General features: G+C 35.9%; 1 pseudogene; it reads left to right on the top strand.

The window, feature by feature from the left end:
• The first annotated feature begins 203 nt into the window (after window positions 1-203).
• Window positions 204-290, top strand: LOC129476635 (uncharacterized; annotated as a pseudogene).
• Window positions 291-23922: the final 23632 nt, after the last annotated feature.

Here is a 23922-nt window from a genome sequence, read left to right as displayed (position 1 = left end):
TCTTTTAATTAGTGTATTTATACAATTTATGTTGAATGTAATTATTGCTATGTTAGGGCTTAATTACACTATTTTACTGTTGGTTTTCTGTTTGTTCTCTCTGTGTTTTGTTTCTCTATTTTCTTTTTCCTGACTTCCTTTGTGTTTATTTAACTTTTTACTCTTTTTTTAGAATTCAATTTTTATTTATCTGTAGTATTTTTATCCCTTCTTGGCCTTTTGGCTAAGATCAAGTGTAGTATCTATAGTGTTTCTATATACAAAGAGTATATCTCTTTGTATAACTTCCTCACTAGTTGCATTAGTTATTACATTATATATACATAACTTATGTAATTATACTTGTGCCAGTATTTTACCTGTTCAAGTGATGTATAGAAAATTTACCTCTCTTCACATATTTTTATCCTCCTCCATATAATATATAATTGTATTAGATGTTTTCTCCACCACAAACACATTAGAGAGTGTTCAATTATATTTATCCATATATTCTCTCTTTTTGTTCTTTCTTCCTTCCTGATAGTCCAAGATTTAAAAAAATCATTTCTATTCTCTTTAGAGAACTTCTTTAGCCATTCTTTAGGGTAGGTCTGGTAAAAAAAAATCTCTTAGATTTTCTTCATTTGAGAAGGTATTGATTTCTCTTTCTTTCTTGAAGGATGTTTTTACTGTATATAGATTATTGAGCTGACAGTTCTTTTCTTTCAGCACTTGAAAAATATTGTGCCACTTTCTTACACCTTCCGTAGTTTCTAATGAGGAACTCCCTTTAGTTCTAATTGGTATTCCCCTATAGATGAGATGTCATTTTTCTCTAGTGGCTTTTTAATTTTTTTCTTTGACTTTAGTTTTCTGAAGTTTAATTATGATGTGCACCTTTGAATTTATCTTGTTTCGGGTTTGCTCAACTTCTTGAATCTGTTGGTTTGTGTCTTCTGCCACATTTGGAAAATTCTTTCAAAATCTTTATTATATATTTTATAATTTACAAAAAGGGATGGGGTCTCGCTATGTTGATCAGGCTCATCTCAAACTCCAGGCCTCAACTGATCCTCCTGCAAAGTCTCCTAATGTGCTGGAATTACAGGTATCAGCCACTACATTGGGCCCAAATTTGGGAAATTCTTGGCCATTATATATTCACTCTTTTTCCTTTTTACCTAAAACTTCAAACTTTTTAGGTTTTCCCCACTCTTCTGAGATTCTAACAACCAGAATGCTAGTTATTTTTTTTTATAGTGCCGTGTGTCCCTGGACTCTTTGCATTTTTCCCCTGTTATTCAAAGTGAGTAATTTCTATTGTTCTATATTCAAGTTTAATGAGTTCTTCCTCAGTCCTGTCTGTTCTGCTGCTGAGCCCATTAATTCATTTTTTAAAATCAGCTATTGTATTGTTCAGTTCTAATGTTTCCATGAGCTGTTTCTTATATCTTTAATTTTTGCTGAGAATTTCTATTCCTTTGATGAGATTTTCTACTTTTTTATTCGTTTCGTGTGTTTGTAATTTTCTGTTGAAACATTATTATAATGTATGATGATAAGTCCCTATAAGATAATTATATATCTGTCGACATTGGGTTGGTATCTGTTGATTTGATTGTCTTACTTTTTGCAAGTTGAGATTTTTCTAGTTCTTGGTATAATTTTTTGTTGAAATCTGGATATTTCAGTTGTTATGATATTCTCGATTTTATTTAAATTTTACTGCTCCCTATGTGGCCAATATTATCATTATGTCTCATTATTGCCAACAGTGGTGGAAGTCTCTACTTCCCACTGGCCTATGACATCACCCTGACAAGGATGTCAGGGCACCTTGTTTTAGTGCAGGGAAGGTTCAAGTCTAAGTTCTTCATTTGGTCTTTGCTCGCAGGAGTGGGAGTGGGTAAAACATTTTCTGTGGTATGTGGTCAGAGACTGCTTATTGTCTAAAAGTTTTCTTTTTTAGCTAGAGAGAATAGGCTTTTCTTACCACTTCTTTTTTTGGTAGTGGCCTTTGATGATTTTATATTTACGGTGTCTTTGTTACCTGGATTGGAAATAAGAAGCAAAAAGAATACCCAAGGAACTCACCACAATGCCATTCCTTGGTCCTGAGGTCTCTATCCTGTCTGCCTTTTTCTTTTCACCTTTCTGTCTTCTTCTGGTTGTTTCATATATAATCTCCAGGGATTTTATCTGTACTTTGCAGGAGAAATAGGAAACAATACATACATTCCATTTTTCCAGAAGTTCATACATATTTGAATAATTAATTTATCTGTCTTTTCTTTTATGGCTTCTGGGTTTGTATCATACTTAAAAAGTTCTCCACTCTGGAATTGAAGACAAGATACCCCATGTTGGCTTCTAGTACTTTGTTTTCATTTTTAACTCACACCTTTGATCCACTTCAAATTTATTTTGGCGTATGGAGTAAGATTGGGAGCCAACTTTATTTTTTCCATTGGAAAATCCATTTGTCTCCCCAACATTTGTTGATAAAGCCATCTATTATTTTTCCTACTTATTTTAAGTGCCATCTTTTTCATATACCAAATTCTAACATGACTTGGGTCTCTTTTTGGCTCTCTATTTTGTCTCATTGATCTCATAAACCAGTGTCATTGAGATTTGTTTTACCTTTACCTTATTATACATGAAATGTTGTATTTCATTATTGTTTCATTATTGATTTTTTTTGTAGAAAGGCCTTGGTTGTGTTCTTCAGGTTTTTTCCAGAGAAATTTTTAAATAAGCTTGATTAATTTTTTAAAAATGTTACCTGTTTTAATAGGATGATATTAATATTATAATTAAATTTTAAGTATATCTTTCCATTTACTTAAATGTAGTTTTATGACACAACCTGATGTTTTAAATATTTTTCATGTGGGCCCTGCACATTTCTCAGTAGCTTTATTCCTAGAGTTCATTTTTTTGGTGTTTGCTGTTACAGTTGCAACTGTAAATGTAATGTCTTTTTTCATGACATCTAAAAGATGTATTTATGTAGCAACGCATGCATTTTTAAATTTTTATCTTTATGTCATCCATCTTACTAATTTCTGCTATCCTTTAAAGAACTAAATATACCAGCCTGGGCAACATAGCAAGACCCTATCTCCACAAAAAATAAAAAAATTAGCCAATTGTAGTGGTATGCGCCTGTGGTCCCAGCTACTTGGGAGGCTGAGGTGGGAGAATCACTTGAGCCTGGGGGGTCAAGGCTGCAATGAGCTGTGATTGCACCACTGCACTCCAGCTTGATTGACGGAGTGAGATCCTGTCTAAAAAAAAGAAAGAACTAAATATATATGTAAGCCTATATCTTACATAAATGAACTATACATTTTGATTAATTTCTTAGTTTTTTTCTTTTGTTCTTTAGAGACAAGGTTTCATTCTGTCACCCAGGCTGGAGTGCAGTGGCACTGTCATGTCTCACTGCAGCCTTGAACTCTTAAACTCCAGTGATCCTTTGGCCTCAGCCTCCAAAGTAGCTGCGACTACAGGCACCCAACTAATTTTTAATATTTTTTAAGAGATGGGGTCCTGAGTTTCTGGTATTTCAAGCATTAGCCACTACATTCAGCTTATTTGGATTAATTTTGAATGATATCAAAATCTTAACATTAAAATGATAATCACCTTATGTGCTAAGAAAATATTTATAGTAATCATTTTTTCTAGTTACAGTATATTTATTTCAATGATTTTCTTAGGTCTAAATTACAACATTGTGTGGTGGGGCTTTTTATATAATTTATTTTGAAATATTGCAACGTTACTAAAAATTGAAAAAACAGAATAAAAAATTCACATATTTTTTACTCATATTAGACAACTGCTAGCATTTTAGCATATTTGCTCTCTTTTTCCCCCCTCTCTCCACACACATACACACACACACACAAACACACAACTCTTTTAAAATGAGTACTACTGCTCTTTAGAAAACAAACAAACAAAACCACTACTTGCTTAAAAAAATTCTTTTAAAAAACCAATTGAGTAGGTTGCAAAAATTTTCTCCCATTGTGTAGGTTGCCTGTTCACTCTGATGATAGTTTCTTTTGCTGTGCAGAAGCTCTTTAGTTTAATGAGATCCCATTTGTCGATTTTGGCTTTTGTTGCCATTGCTTTTGGTGTTTTAGACATGAAGTCCTTGCCCACGCCTATGTCCTGAATGGTATTGCCTAGGTTTTCTTGTAGGATTTTAATGGTTTTAGGTCTAACATATAAGTCTTTAATCCATCTTGAATTAATTTTTGTATAAGGTGTAAGGAAGGGATCCAGTTTCAGCTTTCTACATATGGCTAGCCAGTTTTCCCAGCACCACATCCCATTACTGGGTATATACCCAAAGGACTATAAATCATGCTGCTATAAAGACACATGCACACGTATGTTTATTGCGGCACTATTCACAATAGCAAAGAGTTGGAACCAACCCAAATGTCCAACAACGATAGACTGGATTAAGAAAATGTGGCACATATACACCATGGAATACTATGCAGCCATAAAAAATGATGAGTTCGTGTCCTTTGTAGGGACATGGATGAAACTGGAAAACATCATTCTCAGTAAACTATCGCAAGGACAAAAAACCAAACACCGCATGTTCTCACTCATAGGTGGGAATTGAACAATGAGAACTCATGGACACAGGAAGAGGAACATCACGCTCCGGGGACTGTTGTGGGGTGGGGGGAGGGGGGAGGGACAGCATTAGGAGATACACCTAATGCTAAATGACGAGTTAATGGGTGCAGGAAATCAACATGGCACATGGATACATATGTAACAAACCTGCACATTGTGCATATGTACCCTAAAACCCTAAAGTATAATAAAAAAAAAAAAAAGAAAAAAAAAAAAAAAACAATTGAATTGAGAGCAAGGTTCAGACCTTATGCCCAACCACCCCAAAATATGCCACTGTGTGCTTCCCAAAAGCAAGGACAATATCTTTCATAGTCACAAATAGAAATATCCAAATCAGCAAATAAACACTGATACAGCACTACGACCCAACCCAAAGACTTCATTCAAATTTTTCCAGGTATCCCAACCATGTCTCTTTCTATTCTGTGGTCCAGGAGCCAATCCAGAGTCACGTGTTACATTTAGTTTTCATGTATTTTTAGTCTCCTAAATTCTAGAACATTTCCTCAGTCTTTCCTTGACTTTCATGATCTTGACAGTATAAAGAGTACATGTCTTTCATTTTGTATGATGTCCCTCAACCCTTGTTTATTTGGTAACTACTCCTGTCCAAACTCAGGTCACGTTTCCTGGCAAGAAGACTGTAGTAATGATACTGTACTGTAAGCAGAGTAATGCACCAAGGGGGGTATTATGGCAACTCTGTTGCACCAGTGATGATGATAATGTTCATTACCTGGGCAAGATGGTGTCTGCCATGTTTCCCCAACAAGGAGTCATATTTTTTCTCCTTGTAATTGTTATGTATTTTGTAAGGAGATCCTCTGAGTCTATTCTACTATTCTGTTCTTCAAACACTCACTCACCTGCGTTAGCATTCATTGATGATGATCGCTGCCTAAATCAACCACTACTATGGTCATTCTTAAGTGGTGATGTTTATCTTTATATCATTCCTTCTACATTCATTAGTTAACATTCCACTCTAAAGAAGTTTCGGCCGGGCGTGGTGGCTCACGCTTGTAATCCCAGCACTTTGGGAGGCCGAAGTGGGCGGATCACGAGGTCAGGAGATCGAGACCACGGTGAAACCCCGTCTCTACTAAAAATACACAAAAAAATTAGCCGGGCGTGGTGGTGGGCGCCTGTAGTCCCAGCTACTCAGAGAGGCTGAGGCAGGAGAATGGCGTGAACCCGGGAGGCGGAGCTTGCAGTGAGCCGAGATTGCGCCACTGCACTCCAGCCTGGGTGACAGAGCCAGACTCCGTCTCAAAAAAAAAAAAAAAAAAAAAGAAGTTTCACGTCCTCATTTTCTTTTTATTTCTTTCATTTTGAAATTTCGGTATGGACTCATGGATGGATTCCTATATTATTCACTTGATTGTTATCCTTTGCTAACATTATTTATTTTGACACTAAAATTATCTTATATTTGGATATAGGAGCTAGTGAGAGACCTTTCAGACCTGCTCCAGTGTTCTTTACGCACATCTCTATCATTCTTTGATCTCCTCCTTACTTTCAAAAACAACAACATCTTCCAGGATCATGTACTTTCCCTGCTCCAGTTCTAGAATCAATCATTTTACAAGGATCCCTAAGTCCTTTTAGAGGGGGTAATATTTAGAACCCAAGATCTGTTCACTTAGTGGCCTCTAACAGACATAGGAAATATGTGTTTGTATATGTGTGTGAGTACACAACACATTCACACTGCACACATATCTATATTTCTCTGTGTGTGTGAGTGTGTGTGTGTATGTGTGTAAAGCATGAGTACCTATTGATAGCTCCAATTAAAATCCCAAACACCAGGAATCTTTCTAGCCTTTTCCCTCCCCACGTTTGTAAATCACTTTCTGACAGCGAGAAAGCTAGCTCCTATTATTCTCAATATATTTACTAATATGTTCAATACTCTTGTATATAATCAATTTCCTGACTATATTAGTGACCTCCTCAGCTAATGGACCTATTGCCATTTCCTCAGCCCATTGCCTCCTCACTTTGCCACCTTCTAAATCTATTACACCACCAACTCCAAGAGAAGAGGAAGGAAAAAGAAGAGAATATTCTTACTGTTTTTAATAATTTACATGTATTTCTTCTGTTGCTTTAAGGTAAACAATTATATCATCTATGAAAAATGAAAATTTTAACTACTTTCCAATGTTGATGGCGTTTTTTAAAATCCTTATCTATTTGTACTAGGAAGTGCCCACAAATAATGTTAAATAATAGAGATGATAGTGGATATCCTTGCCTTATTTCAGACTTTAATAGTAATACTTCTAGTATCTTGCCATTTAGCAGGATGCTAGTATTTTCCTTCCTCACTTTCTGTTTCTTTTTCAATCTTTCTCAGTTTATTTTGTCTTGTTAGTAATAGCTTCCATTTACTAATCAAGCATGACCATTTAATTTCATAAAATGAATACTGTTGTTTATGGAAATGATTATAAATTTTTTCCATGTTTAATTGTGTTAATGGATTTCCTAATATTGAAATTTCTTTGACTTTCTGGTATAAAACCCACTTTCTTGGTGTATTTTTCTTTTAATTAGTTGATGGGTTCTATTTGCTAACATCTAATTTAGTACTTTTGCATTAGTGTTAATAATTGAGAATTGGGTATAGTTTTGTCAGTTTTTGGTATCTGTTTGGAAGCTTTTCTTCTTTCTCTATGCTCTGAAACAGATTAAATAGCATTAAAGTACTCTGTTCCTTTAAAATCTAATAGAATTGAACACTTGTAGTTTCAGCTCCAATATTTAAAGAGCTTGAAAGTCATCCCTTCCTAATAGACTTAAAATTGTTCCCAGTAATAACAGTAACAATGTATTGGGTGATTTTAGCATATTTCTATACACTAGTATTGAATGATTCAAAGAGGAAATTAAGAAAACAATTTCATTTACGATAGCATCAAAAAGAATAAAATACTTAGGAATAAATTTAACCAAGAAAACACAAGACTTGCCTGCTGAAAACTACATAACACTGCTGAAATAAATTAAAGAAGACCTAAATAAATGGGAGACACCTGGTTCAAGAATTGGCCGACTACATATTGTTAGCAATACTACCTAAAAAAAATATAGTTTTAATGCCATCTCAAACCTAATGTCAATGCCCTGTTATTGTTTTGTTTTGTTTTGTTTTTGCAGAAATGGAGAAGCTGATTCTAAAATTAATATGGGATTGCAAGGGTGACAAAATAGCCAAAACAATCTTGAGAAAGAAAACAAAGTTGGAACGTTCATACTTCCTGATTTTACAACTTACTTAAAGTTACAGTAATCAAAAGAGTGTGGTATTGGACTAAGGACAGAAATACAGACCAATGGAAGAGAATTGAGAGCACAGAAATAAACACTCACATCTATATCAATTTATATTTGACAAGGGTTTCAAGACCATTGAATGGAAATAGAACAATTGTCTTCAACAAAAAATGCTGGAAAACTGAAATATCCACATGCAAAACAATGAGGTTTGACTCCTAACTTTAATCTCATATAAACATTAACTCAAAATGAACCAAAGACCTAAATTTAAGAGCTAAAACTATAAAACTTTTAGAAACAAATGGGGAAATCTGCATGACCTGGGATTTGTCAATGGTTTCTTTTAGTATTCTCCAGTAAAAGGAATCAGGACTCCTTGAAGAAATTGCTGATTCTAGGACCAAGGCAGGAATTATATAAAGTGAGACTGAAGCATCTTGCAGTGTCAGAAAATAGGAAAGTGCTTTGAAAACTCCCTACAAAAATGGGTACATGTCAAGGGGACATGGGAGCCAACTAAAAGAGCTCTGAATGGGTAAAGCCAGAATATTTCTTGCTGTTGTTGAATCAATAACCAATACTACATGTTAGTTTGTTAATGAAACATCCCCAAGGGTCTTTCATTGGAAGGGATCTTCCTCCCTGTTTTAGGCCTTTGTACATTTTTAATTCCACATGTGTTACAGATTTATCAGTTTCTGCCTTTCACTGTTACATAATTTATGTTTCCTTTTAAATTAATTAACTTTTAATTGACAAATAAATACCTTACATATTTGTTATATACAACATTATGTTTTGAAATGAGTATAAATTGTGGAATGACTAAATTGAACTAATTAACATATATACTATCTCACATACTTATCATTATTTTGTGGTGAGAACACTCAAAATCTACTGTCCCAGTGACTTTCAAGAATCTGGTACTTGTTATTGACTATAGTTAACATGCTGTACAATAGATCTCTTGAACTAATTCCTCCTGTTAACTGGAATTTTGTATCATTTTACCAACATTTCTCCAACCCACTCCTTCCCCAAGAAACAATTTGGGCCTGGTGCTTTTAGGGGAGAATTTGTCTTCAACAATTTTCTCAATTTCTTATTTGGTAATTGGTTTGATTATATTGTCTATGTGTTCTGGGAGTCAGTTTGGTACTTTCTATTGTCAAAAAGTTGAAAATTCCAGGTTTTCAAGCTTGTTTGTAAGAAGTACAATAGGAGTTTGAGACATGCAAGCAGCATCAGTCCCATAAGCTCCCAACTCAATACGTGGACCTTTTCCTGCTCCTCCAGCTAGGACAACTAAATCCCGCATCTGCAAGCTCTGCCTCCGTTTCTCCACTCCAGACTTGCTTTTCTCTCTAGTCCCCTCATTATAAGTTGGTCTTACGGTATGGGGTCCCCAAGTCCCTATATTAACTTCCTATCAACATCCCCTGCTTCCTTAGCAATATATCAGTACCCGGGACTGAGCTGGGTTTTTCTGTCTTCTGCTGGATTTGCTTTCCTGGACCTTGCAGAACTGGAGCTCCAAACAGACACCCGCACCTTCAATGCTACCTAATTTTATTATCCAGAGCAAATTCATGCCCTACTCTGGTTTCAACCTGTTTGCTAGACCTCCTTTTTGCCACCTGTTTTATTTGCTACCAGGGAACCATCCTTTGGAGCCTTCTCCATGTCCCTCCAGTTGTAAGTGGCACCCACTGGAGTTATGAAACACGGCAGTCACCATCCCTTTCCTTTTTCAGGAATCCTTTCTGGCACTCAAGAGTTTTCAATTCAATCCTGATGAATGAATCATTATTTGATACCAGCCTAAGTGAAGACTCTGCCTGGTGACTTTTGCAAGGTAAAAGGGAGAATTATTTTCATCCACAAATTTCTCCCCTTTCTATTTCCTCCTTTGAAATGAATTTTTGATTTCAGGTTTCCATACTAGGTAGGGGTTTCTTGGGGCTTACATGCACAAATTTTCCCTTCAACAGAAGGTGCCTTAAAGCAACTAGCAACAGAGAAGAGCAATTTAAGAAAATATTGCTAAAGCACAGAAGCTAAAGCAGATTGATTTCAGTTTCCAAGCTGCCCTCCGCAGCTGACCACCAATATATCTGCCTGTTCAGGGATGCTTGAAGGGATTTAGCATTTTGTTCGGGCTTTTGTAGCAAGAATTCTGAGATCATTGCCTTAATGGAAGACACACACCCAGGGGAGCAACTACAAACTGCTTTAGCAAAAGAATCCCTACGAACTGTTTTCTGAAAGAGAGAGCATCACTTTCAAAGCACAGTACTTTTACAACAGAAAACTTTGCAAATGTTTTAAAGAGTTCTTTTTTAAATATTACCAACCCCCCAGGTGGTTTCTGGCTGCAACATGGGAAGATTTGGGATCAGTGAGATGGAAGAGATTTTTCTGGCTACTAGGGTTCCTGAGAAAGGTGATGGGGGTTGAAATAGCTACCTGGTGGGTGGTAGGTTCTATATTCTATAAAGAGTAGGGAGGGCTGGCCAGGCAGGTATTAGATAAGCATGTACTGGGGTTTTGTGAAGGGGATTCCTGCTCCAGGTAACCATTTGTATTGATTGGTTTTTGGGAGCCCTTTAAAAGCACACAATTCTTTTGTTTGTTTATTTGTTTTTTGAAATGGAATCTCAGTCTGTCCCCCAGGCTGCTGGGCTTGCTGCAACCTTTGCCTCCTGGGTTCAAGCAATTCTTCTGCCTCAGCCTACCAAGTGGCTGGGATTACAGGCATGCGCCACCACGCCCAGCTAATTTTTGTATTTTTAGTAGAGACGGGGTTTCGCCATGTTGGCCAGGCTGGCCTCGAATCCCTGACCTCAGGTGGTCCGCCTGCCTCAGCCTCCCAAACAATTTTTGCTTTTATGTTACATGAATTCAAAAGGAGGAGAAAATCAATGAGGGCTGACAACACTGGGAAACTTCTTAGAGGAGGTGGAAATGGAAATTCTGGGACAAAATCCAGTCTGGGGTCTTGTCTGCCGATTTGCTGAATCAAAACAAACTGTAGGGATTTCATTAAGATACAGATTCCCAAGCCTTACTCCTTCATCCTCCTAATGTAATTTAGGAGGAGCCTAAAAGATTCACTTTGAAATCTGTGTAGTCACTAGACACTTGGTTCCTTGACAGAAAACCTGGGACACAGCGTGAAGGCCCCAGGTGCTCATTGGCTATCCCAGAGATGAGTTGGAGGTGGAGTCTTGGCATGAGCAGGAAACTGTGGGGCAAAGGAGAGTGATGTGGAGGTGGGGGAATACTGGATGGGTAAACATCTGTGCCTCAAGTGGAGCTGCATCTATCCAAGATAGAATAAAAGGCTTGTGAATTTTGAGGACTATTCTTAGGGTCTTGTTACCCAAATATCGGTGCAACAGCCCCAAATGCAAGCCAGTGAGCTTGGTGAAACCTGCCCACAAGATGTGCTATCAAACTTGCTTTTATCTGAATCACAGATGGCTTGATTCACCAGAACATTTTAGGCTCAGCACTTGCCGCCATATCTCTGGCATTGATGGGTGTGGTTGCTGTACTAATTCCTAGGGCAGGGCAGCGCTGATTAGGGTTTGCCAGACTTGTAGACCTGTATTTTGGCCTACCTGTTGCTTTCATAGCTTTGGGTGCTCAGAGTGGAAGGTGCTTAACTAAGTAGGCATTTGGATATGTGAGTCTAAAGGCAAGAAGATTTCAGTGTCGCTCTGGTGAAGTTGGATAATCTCCTTATAGAATTATTGCATGAAAAGACAAGGGTACCAGGTTGCTGCTGAATTTTATTGTGTCCTCTTGTCCTTCTGGTCAGAATCTCCTTGGGATTTTCTTTTTTATTATTATTATTATTATTATACTTTAGGTTTTAGGGTACATGTGCAAAATGTGCAGGTTTGTTACATATGTATCCATGTGCCACGTTGATTTCCTGCACCCATTAACTCGTCATTTAGCATTAGGTATCTCTCCTAATGCTATCCCTCCCCCCTCCCCCAACCCCACAACAGTCCCCGGAGTGTGATGTTCCCCCTCCTGTGTCCATGAGTTCTCATTGTTCAATTCCCACCTATGAGTGAGAACATGTGGTGTTTGGTATTTTGTCCTTGCGATAGTTTACTGAGAATGATGTTTTCCAGTTTCATCCATGTCCCTACAAAGGATATGAACTCATCCTTTTTTATGGCTGCATAGTATTCCATGGTGTATATGTGCCACATTTTCTTAATCCAGTCTATCATTGTTGGACATTTGGGTTGGTTCCAACTCTTTGCTATTGTGAATAGTGCCGCAATAAACATACGTGTGCATGTGTCTTTATAGCAGCATGATTTATAGTCCTTTGGGTATATACCCAGTAATGGGATGGCTGGGTCAAAAGGTATTTCTAGTTCTAGATCCCTGAGGAATCGCCACACTGACTTCCACAATGGTTGAACTAGTTTACAGTCCCACCAACAGTGTAAAAGTGTTCCTGTTTCTCCACATCCTCTCCAGCACCTGTTGTTTCCTGATTTTTTAATGATGGCCATCCTAACTGGTGTGAGATGGTATCTCACTGTGGTTTTGATTTGCATTTCTCTGATGGCCAGTGATGATGAGCATTTCTTCATGTGTTTTTTGGCTGCATAAATGTCTTCTTTTGAGAAGTGTCTGTTCATGTCCTTTGCCCACTTTTTAATGGGGTTGTTTGTTTTTTTCTTGTAAATATGTTTGAGTTCATTATAGATTCTGGATATTAGCCCTTTGTCAGCTGAGTAGGTTGCAAAAATTTTCTCTAAAAATCACAAGCATTCCTGTACACCAATAACAGACAAACAGAGAGCCAAATCATGAGTGAACTCCCATTCACAATTGCTTCAAAGAGAATAAAATACCTAGGAATCCAACTTACAAGGGATGTAAAGGACCTCTTCAAGGAGAACTACAAACCACTGCTCAATGAAATAAAAGAGGATACAAACAAATGGAAGAACATTCCATGCTCATGGGTAGGAAGAATCAATATTGTGAAAATGACCATACTGCCCAAGGTAATTTATAGATTCAATGCCATCCCCATCAAGCTACCAATGACTTTCTTCACAGAATTGGAAAAAACTACTTTAAAGTTCATATGGAACCAAAAAAGAGCCCGCATCGCCAAGTCAATCCTAAGCCAAAAGAACAAAGCTGGAGGCATCACCCTACCTGACTTCAAACTATACTACAAGGCTACAGTAACCAAAACAGCATGGTACTGGTACCACAACAGAGACATAGATCAATAGAACAGAACAGAGCCCTGAGAAATGATGCCACATATCTACAACTATCTGATCTTTGACAAACCTGACAAAAACAAGAAATGGGGAAAGGATTCCCTATTTAATAAATGGTGCTGGGAAAACTGGCTAGCCATATGTAGAAGGCTGAAACTGGATCCCTTCCTTACACCTTATACAAAAATTAATTCAAGATGGATTAAAGACTTAAATGTTAGACCTAAAACCATTAAAATCCTACAAGAAAACCTAGGCAATACCATTCAGGACATAGGCGTGGGCAAGGACTTCATGTCTAAAACACCAAAAGCAATGGCAACAAAAGGCAAAATTGACAAATGGGATCTCATTAAACTAAAGAGCTTCTGCACAGCAAAAGAAACTACCATCAGAGTGAACAGGCAATCTCCTTGGGATTTTCTTCCTCACCCTTTCATGGCCCTCTGTCATGCAGAAGGGAGGTTTTCAGTTCGTATACAGATCTTTCAACAGCAAGAGTCAGTAGGGACAGAGTTAATCCCACCTGCCCTGGTCTCTAAATATTATTTTATATGCTTCCTGTAGGCTTGGTGCTCTCACCTCCTGCTGTTAATCAGAAGTTTTATTATTGCCTCGCTTAGCCAATCTGCAAAGCACTCACTCCCTCTTCCCCAGACACGCGTCAGTGTCTCTAGCCCAGGGCTTCTCACAAAGCTGGTGCTCAGCTGTTGAATAATGTCATGACTTCAGTGCTGCTGTGACCACTTGTAAAGACCATGTTTTCGTTTTCTCAGAAAAACAAACTGCAATTTAGGTACACTATCACTAGGTGGAACTAGTCTATTAGAGCAACTTAAGTCCAAGTTTGAGCTCTGGCTATGTTGCAGATAAATAAGTGCACTGTTCAGACTTTTTCTAGAATCATAAATAAATCACTTTATTAAAACTGTTGAACTCCAATTTAGACAGCAGAGTAGATAATTCTTTTAAATGCAACGAGCACCCCAGGTAGAGTCTGTTACCTTTCTTTATTGATTTCTTCACTTCCCTTCATCATTTCAACTGGAATCTTAACTTAGCATCAAGAGTCTCTTCAGTACTTTTCATTCAGCCTTGGAGCTACTTTGACGTCAAAGCCCCTCAGATGCGTATCTCTCAATGCTAGCAAAGCCTGAAGTGTAGGTCTCAGCCACAGGCAGTCTATTCACCTTGCCTCGACTGTTTGAGCTAATTATAGAGAACAACCTCTTTGCCCACTAAGGAAGAGAAATAGTCTTCGCAGACGTGTGATGGTGCTGAAAGTGTACAAGCTACCCCCTCCCTTAGTCACTTTGCTTCAAATCAGAAAATATACTTTCTTACTTGACACCTTCTAGATTCCCTCCTCCCATCAGCTCTCTGAACTCGCTGGGGGCTGCTGGCTTAATTTCCACAGTAGCTGCAGTTAATTAGTATCCCAGGGTAACTGACTTTCCTTAGCAACAGAAGTAACAATGGCTTTGGCTCACAAATTACCTTAGCTATGGTTTTCTTCCGCTGGTAAAACATAGTTAATACTCAAACACAGGTTTTGAACAGCAAATTAATCTGATGTCTACTCATCAACAAATATTTATTAAGCTCCTACTGTGTGCAAGTCAGAGAACTAACCACTGAGTATAGAGAGTTGAATTTGCTATGGTCCTTTCTCGTGAGGAACCAAAAAAGGAATTGGGAAAAGAAGATAGAAAATCAAGTAAGTCTACAACATGATAGCATTAAATTCAGGGCTTGGTTTGAAGACTTGGAGGTTGTCTGAGGAGAGTGAAGGTCTTTGGGCCTGGGTGAGGTGAGTCTTGAACTTGACAGCCCAACTCTGGAGTCTGACAGATTTTAATTCAAATCCTAACTTTGGCACTAGCTGTGTGATCTTCAGCAAGTTACTTAAACTTTATGAGCTTCAGTTTCCTTTCCTATAAACAAGGAAGACTAAAGTTCATTTCAAAAGGCTTATGTGAGGGTTAAAAATTACATAAAACATCAAGCATATTGCTGTGTCAATAATTATCCCTTTCATCATTGGTAACTCAGTGTCAAAGGAGGCTCCATAGGCTTTATCTAGGTGAAGGAGAAGGGGATAGAGTTTGCATTTGGAAGGTAGTGCCAAGGGCAACTGAGACAGGCTAGGAAGGAAAGGCAGAAAAATTAGCTTACACTGAGAGGCTGGGAGTAGTGGGGACTTTGTATTGGAAAGGTAGCTGAGATTTTGTCACAAGAACTCTCAGTTAAAATGTCAAAGCTGGAAAGGACCTTTAAAAATAATCTGATGGTCCAAGCTTTTCATTTGACTGATGACACGACTTTCCTTTCATGGATCCTAAGTTTCCTCCTAAGATGTCTCTTTTAATTGTGAAGTAGAGTTTTACTTTTAAATTAAATGTAAAAGTTAATATTCATCTTCTCCATATTATTCATGGTTTTAAACTTCCCTCACATTTCCTCTTAACAGAGCTTTAGTGTATATCCAGCTATTGGTATGCAGACAACTATACCCTTATGAGAAACACTAGCAGAGAAAAAGAGTTCTTGATTGGGTCTGGGCCATGAAACTGACTGGATAAAAGTGGGAGAAGAAGAGATGTTGAAGGAGGAGTTTGCTGTTTTCTCAGTCTCCTGAGAAATTCCAGGTTTGGATGTTTCCTAAGGCCATTCCCACTCTCCTCTATCTAAACCAGAGAGAATGATTGCTTGTCCTTATCACATTATCCTTGCTTTCACTGTAAATGATGATAAATAATAATCTCTACACTTGCATTTGCATACAGCACTGCTTGCTTTTTCAAAGAACACTCAAGTCTGTTCTCACATTTGCTTCTCACACCAGGCTTGGATATATTTGAGGCATCTCCTCCCCCAAACTCAGTTGAACAGATCAGGAAAATGAGGTCCAACAAACTGAAATGACTTGCTCCAGAACTCACAGACAATTAATGACTAGAACCCAGGTCTTCTAACTTCCTACCAATTATTGGGAGGAGAGCCCATAAAGGAGAAAAGGACAAGGGATGATCTATGAAACATTCAAACTCCTGTCTCTAGTTGCCTTTTTCTGGTTGTTTCTTGGATATCACGCACTCTCACCAGCAACCTTCCTGCTCTTACAGATTATCAACACCTGTCCCAAAATCCTGGGGCCAGCCATGGTGCTTGGGCTTTTTTCCCCACATCTAACCATTCCACAGCATATAACAAATCCTTGACAAATTTCCAGTGGAAAAAAATAGCAGAAACCATACACCCTCCATCTGTGAATTGATGTGGCCAAGAACAGGCTTATTTCCAAGAGTGCACCATAGAATAGTCATAAGACTCAACCCCTCCAAGACTAGCTGGTGCTTATCCCGCCCATAGGCAGTTAAAAGGACTTTATTTGCGTCTTATTCTTTCCAACATAAAGGCAAACATTATTATTACAATTCAGTAAATTTCCATAAGGAACCCCATTGATACATGTTGTATGTTTTGGGTTCTTTTGTTTCGTACTGAGCATATAACATTATATCAATATTATTTTTATCTAGCATTCTCCCATATTCATAGAAATAGAGAACTCATCAGCCTTTAAAAAGAACTCAGATGCACACAAAATTTCACCCTCTAGAAAAGCATCAATGAAAATGATTTTGCAAATATATATACTTTTCAATATGTAAGTATCTACAAATAAATTGATAATAATTAAATACCTGTAAAGTGCCATGCACTTTACCTGTTTATCTCATTTAATTCTCACAACAACCCTACGAAGTAAGAATTACTATGCCCATTTTATAGATGAACTAACTAGGAGTCAAAGACATTGAGCCACTTGCCACACATTTACAGCACAGAGCTACAAAGATCTGGGACTTGAATCCAGGTTTTCTAGCTCCAGAGCCAAAGCTTTTCTTAATATGCCACAGGAGCAAGCACAGGATCTTGCTCCAAAAGTCAAGTTAATTTTTAGGAAAGAATTAGGTAAGCAAATATTCATGAATTAGAGAGCGTCTTTAATTTCAGATCCAAATCACTTGGTCACTTAAAAATAAAAGACAATAAATCATAAGGGATTCTACTTGACTTATTATCTAAAGTGATTAATAAGAATGACATTTCCCCACCAATCCCAAATGAAAAAATCAATTTGGGAAATTTCCCAATAATTTAAACTTGAAACACTAATCTGAAAAGAAAATCTATATATCAAAATTCTTCATCGTATGGCACAAATAAAACAGAATCTTAATTTCCAATTTCTGTTAAACTGATTTTTCTTTTAAACTGGAGCCAGAAAGCCAAAAAGGCTTCAAATCAATTGAGCCTCTTGCATTTTATTTAAGAGGTTTCATTTTTCAAACCAAAGCTGGGAAGACAAAACAAGCTCATTTAATTCACACCCCAGAATTGTAATTTCTCTGTTCAAGCCAATGTCTAAGTGCCTGTATTAAGGGCTTCCCACTGACCATAATGTGTTAATTCATCATTGCACACAATTTTCCTTTGTACTTTTAAACTACTCTTCGTTTTCCCCTTGGTTAGGGTTGCCTATACAACAGAGGACACCCAGTAAAACAAATTTCAGATAAACAACAAATAGTCTTTACATAAGCATGCCCCCTGCAATAACTGAGACATACTTATGCCCCCAAAATTATTTATCTGAAATTCACATTTAACTGGACATCCTGTATTTTTATTTGCTAAATCTGGCAACCCTATTCTTGATCCATTGTGGGTATTCCCAGGATTTCACCTCTAAACTATTGTATTTTTCAAATACATTATTTGTATGTTTTGTGGTGTGTGTGTGTGTGTGTGCGCGCGTGCCTCTCAGAATGGAGATTCTGGAGCATCTCTCATTCTTGAGACCACAGCTATCTATCACTTTGGTTATCAATGTGTCCTCTATCATATATATAATTATGTATTATGTTGTATATATATACATAATTTAGTGTGAGACTAGCCAGGACCATTTTGAAAACGAAAAGTCAGTGGTGGGAGGTGGGAAGGAGTGTGTTGGGAGAAACTTTACCCACCATGTATTAAAAGGTATTATAAATCTATACTGATTAAAACAGTTTGGTTCTAGTATGTGAGTAGATAAATTAACGCCATAGAATAGAGATTACCCAATTCTTTACTCCAAAATAAGTTCTAGAAATATAAAGGAGTCTAATGGAAAATGCGATTGTAAAGACACCAAGACAAAGCATGGAATAATTATATGTAGTCTTGAAGTGAAAATGAGTTTTCTAAAGAAGATGCAAAATCCAGGAAGTAAAAAGAAAAATTTCATAAATCTAGCTACATATAATTTTCAAAAATTTTTTCATGTAGAAAATATAATAAATGCAGTCAAAAAGCAATTTAGGGGAACATTTTCAATTTATCTCACTCAGGGTAGACTAAGTTATTTAATATGTAAAAATCTCTTGCAAATCAATAGAAAAAAAGCAAAATCATGAATAGAAAAATGAGTAAAGGCTATAAATGGACATTTCACTGAAAAACAGCCATACAAGTTAATAAACACACAGAAAAAGAGGCTTAACCTCACTGATGATTAAAGCAATGCAAATTAAAGCAATAATGAAACATCATTTCCCTTCATTATATTGAAAAAGATTAAAAGCTAGATAATGCCTAGTATTGATGGCGATAGAGAGATGGGCATTTCATAACTTGTGGATGGGATTATAAATTGGTGCAACCTCTTTGGAGGGCACGATTTTGCAGTATCTTTTAATATGAAAAATGTATTTATCCTTGACTAAGTAATTCCCATTCTAGAAATGTATATTATGAAAATACTTGCACAGTATGCAAATATATACAAGTATAAGGGTGTCCATTGCAGTATTATCTGTGTTAATGAAAAATGGGACTATGGCAAATGTCTATTATAAGAGATAGGATAAAAAATTTAGTGCGTATTCATATATTGAAATAATATTGTCAATTAAAAAATAAAACTGATCTACATGTGTGGAAATAAAATTATTTCCCAGTTTAATTTGTTGAAATTTTTAAAAGTAAGACTCACAATGGTGTGCAGGTGTACGCCCTTTTTTTTATAAAAAAAGATGCATATATGTACATATGTTTGTATGTGCAGAAGTAGACTGGCTTTTTTATACCCTTTTGTACTCTGAAGCTTTCTGTATGAATTGCATGTATTACTTTTTCAATAAAAAACCTAATCTATAAAAGATACCTATTTGGGGTCTTTTTTTAAAGCTTGCTGAACTCATCTCTCATTTCTTCTCTTGTTCTTATCTCAAGATCTATTTCCCAGTTATCACTGTTGTGACAGTGAGGCCCCGCAGGGAGCTGATGATAACTGGTGGCTTGCTCCCTTTCATAACACATCCCAGCAATCAGCAATTCAATTTGCTTGTACCAGAAAGGCCCCCAGTTGATGTTCGCATCCAAGAATGTAACTTCCTCCAACCCGAAAATCTTAGGGGGAAGAATATATCCCTCCAATAGTGAAGTTTAGGACATTTTGCATTTCTTCGATGGTAGCAAACTCCCACACCAACAGTTCTTGGGTTCTTTTCTGACTTTCCAGCAGATGCTACTCTCCTCAGTGCCTTTCTCCATGTTCTTATCCCTTTCTAGAATGCCCTCCCTTGCCTAGTTGGTGCTTCAAATTTTACCCATCTCTTAAGACTCAAGTCTCACTTTTCTTCCAAGTTGACTTTCATGATTACTTCAACCTTATTCAGAACACTGTTTTTTTCTTTCTCTTTCTGTCTTACTTTCATAAAAATATTTAAGATATTCTAAATAATACTTTCATTACAACATTTTTTCTTACATGTAAGTAACACAACACAGGAATTAAGCATATGATGTTATACAAATAACACTGGTTTTAGAGTCAAACAGAACAGGGTGCAATTTTTTTTCCAACTCTTACAGACCTTTAGGCAAATTGATTAAATCTTCTGCATCTCAATTTCTACATGTTGAAACTGTGGATAACAGCACCTACCATATAGGGCTATTATTGATACTAAATGTAAAGTGACTTGCACCATACCTCGTACATTATAGATGAACAACTTAACCTAGGAGCGCCCCCTTCTCTGATCCAACCCCTTTACTACTATTGAGAAAAGAACAACAAAAACTTGTAGTTAATAAAGCCCAGAATGAAATATAATGTGCATATTGTAGATTTTTTCTTTATTTTTGCTCACTTTTTTTGTGGCTTTCTTATTCCTTCTCCTTTTCTTATCTCAAAATCTATTCATGCTCTGCCTCTACCACTTATCATCTGTGTGACCTTGGGTTAATTAATGAAATTTTTAGAGGCTCAGTTTTCTATCCTAAAATTGGGTTGATAATGTTGTTCTTGTAACAGGTGTTGGGAAGTTTACATGGGATTATGTATGTGAATGTGTAAAGTGTAAAGTAGTAAAGTGCTATAACAATTTGAAGTGTTCTTATTAAATGTTCATGTAGAGTGAGATTTTAAAGTGAACAAAAGCCTTTGGAGTCCCAATGATTTATTTTACAGCTCAGATTGATGTGTCATTTTTAGTTGGTTCACAAGCCATACTTCCAGCTGTCATCCATCAACACTTTGGCCACAGCCTGTTCTTGGCTGCCTGTCTGTATAGAATTAGTTATTCTTCTTAGCACAGCCTAGTTTTCTCCAGACAAAATCCCTTCTTCCCAAGGACAGATATCTCACCGAGTATTCAACTGACAGACCTCTTCTTTTGAATCTGCCTTGTTATTTCTTGCCTATTTTTTTGTCTCAGACATGCTAAAACATTTTTTAAAAAATCATTAATCTACTTAGTCCACAAATATGTATTGGGCACCTACTGTTTGCCAGTTCTGTTGGCTAAGTTTTGGGGATACAGAGGTAAATAATGTACATTCCCAGCCCTCAGACTTCACAGTTGAGTAGGGGAGAGATGCATAAACAGATGTTTATGATTCATTTTGTGTGATAAGGATAATAATAAAAATGTTTACAAGCTAAGGAAACAGTAAGTTCAGGAAAACTTCCTGAAGGAGGTGTCATTCAAATTTTAAAGGATGTATAATATTTTGATAGGCAGATAAGGAAGATAAGGATATTCCATACAGAAGATACAAGATATGAAAAGGTACAAAGTTGTGAAGCAGCACTGGGTATAGCAAGATTATGAAGAGTTATGGAAGGAGTGTTAGGAGATGAAGTCCAGGCCAGTTTATGGAAGTCACTGTAGCTATGCTAATGGATGTGGATACAGGGAATGACAAGAGAGTAAGCATTTCAAAAAAGAGAGAGGCGTAATCAGTCCACGGCAGTGGTTGTCAGCCCTCACCATGCACAAGAATTACCTGGGGATCCTCAGAAATATGATGTTCAGGGCCTACCCATGAGACTCTTACATAACCAATCTGTGTTAAAGCAAATATTTTGGCTTTTAAAAATTGTCCTATGGCATTCTTAAGGTGTATCCAGGGTTAAGAAAACGAGGCGCTGTGGCTCACGCCTGTAATCCCAGCACCTCGGGAGGCCAAGGCGGGTGGATCACCTGAGGTGAGGAATTCGAGACCAGCCTGGCCAACATGGTGAAACCCCGTCTCTACTAAAAGTACAAAAATTAGTCAGGCATGGTGATGTGCGCCTGGACTCCCAGCTACTTGGGAGGCTGAGGTGGGAGGATTGCTTGAACTCAGTAGGCGGAGTTTGTAGTGAGCCAAGAGTGTGCCACTGCACTCCAGCCTGGGCGACAGAGTAAGACTCCATCTCAAAAAAAAAAAAAAAAAAGGAAAAGAAAAAGAAAATGAGTGTAGAGTTTTCAACAGATAACTTTGATGATACTATGAATGATGCATTGAAGTTCCAGAAAGGGCAAGGCTAGAGGTAAGCAGACAAAAGGGTGGTGACATGTTAAAAAAATCAATTGTTACCTTCCCCAAACACACCATTAGCTTCATAAAGACTGGGACTATATTTCATAATTTTTCAGTGTTGGGCTTATAACTGTAGTAGGTACTCAATAAAAACTTTCTAGTAGATTGATAACCAATAAACACTAAACACTTACCACTGGTATGTTTTTTTGTTCTGTTTCCCTTGCTCCACTTACTTGGATACTGCTAAGTGTGATTTCATGTCTCTTTCCTAGAATCCATTGGTGTATACAAGAGCCATAGTATATTTTTAAATGTCACACCTCCAGTAAATAGGAATTATATATATATATTCCTACATATATACATATATATAGGAATATATATATACATAGGAATATATATATAGGAATATATACATAGGAATATATATAGAGAGGAATATATATATAGCAATATATATAGGTATACATATAGGAATATATATATAGAGGTATATATATATAGGAATATATATATAGGTATATATATAGGAATATATACAGGTATATGTATATAGGAATATATATATAGGTATATATAGAGGAATATATATATACATAGGAATATATATATAGGAATATATATATAGAGGAATATATATATAGGAATATATATAGGTATATATATAGGAATATATATAGAGAGGTATATATATATATAGGAATATATATAGAGGTATATATATATATAGGAATATATATATAGGTATATATATAGGAATATACACAGGTATATGTATATAGGAATATATATATAGGTATATATAGGAATATATATAGGTATATATAGGAATATATATATAGAGGTATATATACAGGAATATATAAATAGGTATATATAGGAATATATAAATAGGTATATATAGGAATATATATAGGTATATACATATAGGAATATATATAGGTATATATATAGGAATATATATAGGTATCTATATATAGGAATATATATAGGTATCTATATATAGGAATATATATAGGTATCTATATATAGGAATATATATAGGTATATATATATAGGAATATATATAGGTATATATATATGGGAATATATATAGGTATATATATAGGAATATATATAGGTATATATATAGGAATATATATAGGAATACACATATATAGGAATATATATAGGAATGCACATATATAGGAATATATATATAGGAATAAACATATAAGAATATATATAGAAATATATATAGGAATATACAAATAGGAATATATATATAGGAATATATAAATAGGAATATATATAGAAATATATAAATACATAGGAATATATATATAGGAATATATATAGAGGTATATATATAGGAATATATATAGAGTTATACATATAGGAATATATATAGAGGTATATATATAGGAATATATATAGAGGTATATATATAGGAATATATATATAGGTATATGTATAGGAATATATATATAGGTATATGTATAGGAATATATATATAGGTATATATAGGAATATATATATAGGGATATATAGGAATATATATATAGGTGTATATATATAGGAATATATATATAGGTGTATATATATAAGAATATATATATAGGTATATACACAGGAATATATATAGGAATACACATATATAGGAATATATATATAAGAATATATATAGGAATATATATATAGGAATATATATAAGAACATATATAGGAATATATATATAGGAATATACATAGGAATATATATAGGAATATATATATAGGATTATATATAGGAATATATATAGGAATGTATATAGGAATATATATAGGAATATATATATAGGAATATACATATATAGGACTAC

Source organism: Symphalangus syndactylus, chromosome X (genome assembly GCF_028878055.3).
Source record: "Symphalangus syndactylus isolate Jambi chromosome X, NHGRI_mSymSyn1-v2.1_pri, whole genome shotgun sequence".
Classification (NCBI taxonomy): domain Eukaryota; kingdom Metazoa; phylum Chordata; class Mammalia; order Primates; family Hylobatidae; genus Symphalangus; species Symphalangus syndactylus.
The sequence above is the reverse complement of the archived record's forward strand: the minus strand, read 5'-3'. Positions and strand labels throughout refer to the sequence as shown.